We start from the raw sequence: 6000 nt of genomic DNA, 5'->3' as shown, positions 1-6000 counted from the left end.
GCTGAAGGAGGCTCTTTCTTTCTGTACCACTGCATCATGTAACCCTCCTGCTGCTGCTCTACCTCCAGCCCCTCACTATCAAACACTTGCCTTTCTAAAGGCAGTAATTGGAGGGGTTTGTGATCAATGGAGTCTGTCTGAAAAGACTGGCCCGTTCAAGGCTTACATTGTCTGCTTGGCCCAGACCTCTAATAATCAATATATCATTTGTGCGTCATTTTCCTTTTCTTTTTCCTTCCGTCTATTCGTTTCTTATTACTAGAATATGAAGTCACAATATTTTCAGTCTGTTTTTTTTCTTCATAAATAATGCACCCGAGGCGATATCACAAGTGTCACTTTGTTAATATGCAGTAGAATATTAATCACTCTTTCCTGCAGGGGCCATGAGACAAAACAGTGCCTCGGTCAACAGATGACAATCTCTACGTATATGATTTAGCTTAAAGGGGTGATCCCATGACTAATGTAGAAAATGAAAATCAGACCTCATATAGGACCAGCCCTGCACCTCACATGGATCCAGAGATCTCCCCATTCATTGCTCTGCTAGATTTATATCAAGCTGGCAGCTCAAGGGGCGTGTCTTTTCTGCTGCAGCTCAGGGGGCGTGTCCATGCTCTCCCTATCACAGTTCAGGAGGCGTGTCCATGCTCTCCCTATCACAGCTCAGGAGGCCGTTGAAGGATTAAACTGAGCATGTGCGGCCATCTCAGTGAGCAGGTCAAAGAAATATGAAAATAATCAAACAGTAGTTGGCGCTATACAAATACATTTTATAGGATAACTCACTGGCTAGATTACATTTTTAAAGGGAACCTGTCAGCTGCAAAAGCCATCCCAAACCGCCAGCAGTACCTTCAAGTAGCCGGCAGTGAGTTTCGAATGATGATTTTCTTACTGCAGTCTGATGAGGCACAAGTATGAAAAACAATCTCAGGCTTGAAGTCAAGGGGGCAGCGGCCTCCTTGCTTCAAGTCAAGGTAACCGTGTTCCCTTACCTGCCGCTTCGCTGTGACTGACCGCACTTATGCCCGACAGCTGGCTGGCTTTGCTGAACAGCCGTCTGTCAGTCACAGGAGAAGGGGCAGGGAAGGTGGCGCGGTTACCGTCACTTGAAGCAAGGAGGCCGCTGCCCCCTTGACTTCAAGCCTGACTGGAAAATAGCGCGGACGGTGGATAAAAGATAGTTTTTCATACTTCTGCCTAAATACATGCAATTACAAAAGTATTCAGATCCAGGTGCTGGTTTAGAATATTTTTCGTGGGACAACCCCTTTAAGGTCATACTTTGTGATTATTATGCTCATTAGCAATTTCATATCTTTCTGCTAAAAATGGAAGGTGAAGAATGATTATTAAATTGTCCCAAACTTTTCATACAACAATAAATAAATGAATAGTACTAAAAAATTCTTAATGTATCGTATCAAATAAAAATAACTCATTTTGCACTTATCAGCTCTTCTACTCCCTCTTCGCAGCTAAAATTCTCCAAGAAATGAAGATGGACTGTCCGCTGCCCATAGAAGTCTATGGAGAGAGCAGACAGTCTGTCTTGAGGTGGTGAACATTAGTTTAGGAGTGGGGGCAGAAATCGTAAGTGGAAAAAGGGGTATTTTTCTCTGATAAGAAATATTACATTTATTCTCATAAGATATATTACAATTAGTGATGAGATCCGAATTTCGATTCGCCGCAAAGCCATATATCCTCGTGCTCCGCAGTAGCCAATGGATTTAACCTGAAATAGTTCAAAAAACAAAAAAACAAAATACTTATCTGATCCATTTGCTCGCAACGGGCCGGCTGCTACCATCTTGCTTGAAGATCTCAGCCGAAATCCCGTGCGTGGTGACGTATGACGTCACCACACCAGCTGGCGTGATGATGATGTCATCTTAGCCCGCATGCGATTTCGCACCAGACCTTCAAGCAAGATGGCGGTGGTCGCCCGTCGAGAGCAAGTGGATCAGATAAGTATTTTTTATTTTATTTTACACTGTTATTAATATCATATTCCGCAATCATGTATGAAATGCGCTTCATAATGAAGTAATTTGTCATGAAGCAGATTTCTTAATTTTTTTTTATTCGGCAAATCAGCCGAATAGAATTTTTGAATACTTCGCTAATCACTAATTACAGTGTTTCTTCTGGGCACCTGTACATTTATGGTGAAAAATGAGTGACCGTGGAAGTCTGGGGCTTAAGTGATGGCCTGTTTCGGATTCAAGGAATAGGACATTTGTAAAAGACTCTGTTCACAAATGTATGTCCCTTGTGGTAGAAATAGTCACTTTTGTTTGAAGTAAAAAAATGAGAAAATTCCATGTATTATATACTATAAGATGTCTACAAGTCCTACAATTGACAGTCCCAAGTGCAATGACTATGCAGGAACCTGGCCCTGTCAATCAAAAAGGAGAGGGAGGGGCTGACAGAGGAAGCAGGAGGAGCAAGGGTGCTCAGAGTGGCTTGGGTCCAGCTTTGGTGCTCTTGGCTGCTCATTTGCATATGGATTAAAATAACTTTTTTCCCGGATCCCCGATGGAAATGGCTTAAATGCATGCCAAATGTGCATAAATGATGCACAAGATCCTTTTTTATTTTACAGGATGTCTGTTTTTTTTTTTTCCTTCTGGCGGATCAGAAGAACAGAAAATGAATGCAGATGTGAACCAGGCCTAAGTGGTTGTTTATGGCACTCAGGGAAAAAGGCAAGGCTGGAATAAAGGCAGGGTAACAGACAGGCTCGGACTGGGCCCAGAGGGGTACTGGTGAATCCCCCGGTGGGCCCCTGAGCAAGGTGGGCCCTTAGTCTCCCATAACACAGTAGACTTACTGCACTACATACATCTATCCAGTGTACAGCACCTCAACCAGCCTATAGAAAAAAACTTTGACCATTACGACACTGGTAACAGAAGCTAACGGCCCAGGGACTCCACAATTTAGGCTCGGCATCCTCCTCCTCAGGGTGATTCACAGTATAGTCATACTATTAGTCCCCAGTGTTTGAATGGCCTTGAATAGCTCTGCGTGGGGACATTGTGTAGCGGTATTTTTTGGACACTACATGGCACTACATTTTTTTATGCATTTTAGTACTTTTTCTCCAGAGTGAAGTGAAAGGTATCATTACATTCAGCTAAGCTAGCCCTACAAGACATTGTGCCTGGTCTATCAATGATTCTCCTTGTGACAAATTTACTGTTAATTTAATAAGTCCAAGGAAAAATAAAATATGATTGTAGATTCCATAAAGTTGTTACCCAGATACTCTATTGTACTCTCGATATACTCTATCAACATTGATTTAAGATTGCTCTATTATTTTTTTTTTGACAGAAAGACAGTGTAGGAGATTACAGGAGCTGAAGTGATATCCTCTCAGTACAATTCCAGTCACGCCACTTTTGTATTTTTGACAGATGATCTAGTTCTTGTGGCTTCTCAATTTTTTTTTTCATGTGCCCATGATGAAATAATCTATAAGAATAGGTAGATGATGAAGCTGAATGGAGCAGCTCTGTGATTGACCATAGCAGTGGCCAAAATTTGGAGTATCAATCAACTAACTGTGGTGAGGATTAGCGCTCTACCAGACCGCTGATTGATGAGCACCTCCTGACCTCCCAATGCAACACAACACGCACATCCTCTAGCCGATGCAACTGGAATAAGAGCAGCGAGAGGAAATCCTATATATTTATATAAAATGAAGGTGCTCTCCTGAGGACATCGAAATTAGCAAGACAGCCATCTGATTATAACTGTGATTTGGATCATAATGCTGAGAGCTGTGGAAGAAAAGTTTTATCCATGGACACAAGAGTGAAATCAAAGGATATTGAGAACCTTACTGCATACATATAGGAAGAAGTGAAAACTTCGACAAAAAGTTGCTACCTAGAAGTAAAAAAAATCACCCACTGACCTGATATTACATTACCAGTCTGATGAAAATTGTTCCTTTTCACAGATTTGTCATTTCTGCTGCAGGGGACACTTCCTTGCACCTTACAATTAGTGTTGAGTGACTACGATCCGAATTTCAGGGAAAATTTGATTTGCTGCGATCTCTGAATGGCAGCAAAAGAGTCGGCTGCCGCCATCATGATTGAATATCCCATACGAAATCCCATGCACGGTGATGTATGACATCACCACGCCATCTGACGTGATAACGTCATCATGGGCCGCGCAATATTTCTCGCTCAATCGTCAATCAAGATGGTGGCTGCTGACTCTTCATGATCGCATGAATGAGGTAAGTATGATTTTATTTACACTGCTCAAAAAAATGTTGCAGGCAGCAGAACGTTCTCCACGGCGTCTCCAGACTCTGTCTGTCACATGTGCTCAGTGTGAACCTGCTTTCATCTGTGAAGAGCACAGGGCGCCAGTGGCGAATTTGCCAATCTTGGTGTTCTCTGGCAAATGCCAAACGTCCTGCATGGTGTTGGGCTGTAAGCACAACCCCCACCTGTGGACGTCGGGCCCTCATATCTCCCTCATGGAGTCTGTTTCTGATCGTTTGAGCAGACACATGCACATTTGTGGCCTGCTGGGGGTCATTTTGCAGGGCTCTGGCAGTGCTCCTCCTGTTCCTCCTTGCACAAAGGCGGAGGTAGCGGTCCTGCTGCTGGGTTGTTGGCTTCTTACGGCCTCCTCCACGTCTCCTGATGTACTGGCCTGTCTCCTGGTAGCGCCTCCATGCTCTGGACACTACGCTCACAGACACAGCAAACCTTCTTGCCACAGCTCGCATTGATGTGCCATCCTGGATAAGCTGCACTACCTGAGCCACTTGTGTGGGTTATAGACTCCGTCTCATGCTACCACTAGAGTGAAAGCACCGCCAGCATTCAAAAGTGACCAAAACATCAGCCAGGAAGCATAGGAACTGAGAAGTGGTCTGTGGTCACCACCTGCAGAACCACTCCTTTATTGGGGGTGTCTTGCTAATTGCCTATAATTTCCACCTGTTGTCTATCCCATTTGCACAACAGCATGTGAAATTGATTGTCACTCAGTGTTGCTTCCTAAGTGGACAGTTTGATTTCACAGAAGTGTGATTGACTTGGAGTTACATTGTGTTGTTTAAGTGTTCCCTTTATTTTTTTGAGCAGTGTATTTATTTTATATTTTACACTGTAATATTAATATTAGTGTTGAACTTTACGTACCGAACTTTACGATTTTTGGCACCCCGACCCGAACTTTGTCGGAAAAGTTTGGGTTCGAGTTCGGTGTTCGGGCATTTAATAAAGCTTGTTAAAAAGCTGCAGGGAAGCCAATCAACAAGCTTTTAAGCTGTGTGCCCTTAGAAGCCATCACAGCCATGCCTACTAATGGAATGGCTGTGATTGGCCGGTGCTTCATGTGACCCAGCCTCTATATAAGCTGGATCACGTGTAGCACCGCGCATCAGCTTTCAGTATTGAAGGGACAGAAAGCAGGCAGCTGAAGTGAGGGACAGTGTTAGGGCTTATTCACACGACCTTGTGAAGCCCGTGCCCGTATTGCGGATCCGCAATACACGGGTCCCGTTCCATGGCCATTCCGCATCACGGATGCGGACCCATTACAATGGGTCCGCAAATCCGGAGATGCAGAACGGAACCACGGAACACTACGGAAGCACTACGGAGTGCTTTCTGAGGTTCCGTTCAGCTTCCTCTTTTTGCGGAACGGAGGGTGGTGTGCGATAATGGGCGAAATCTCGTAGCAGTTCTGGGCCTAGCCGGTTTGACGCACATCCATTGCCTGGTCCATGTGCTGAATTTGGTGGTGCAGAGGTTCCTGAAAAATTACCCCGATATGTCAGAACTGCTGCAGAAAGTGCTGTCCGTCTGTGCGTGCTTTTGGCGTTCTCACCCTGCTGCTACTCACCTCGCCGCGTAACTGCGACCTTCCCGCTCACGCCTCATATGCGATGTGCCCACAAGGTGGAACTCTACCTTGCACATGCTGGAGAGACTATGCGAGCAGCAG

The sequence above is a fragment of the Bufo bufo genome, chromosome 2 (genome assembly GCF_905171765.1).
Source record: "Bufo bufo chromosome 2, aBufBuf1.1, whole genome shotgun sequence".
Taxonomy (NCBI): Eukaryota; Metazoa; Chordata; class Amphibia; order Anura; family Bufonidae; genus Bufo; species Bufo bufo.
This window is presented reverse-complemented; position numbering follows the sequence as displayed.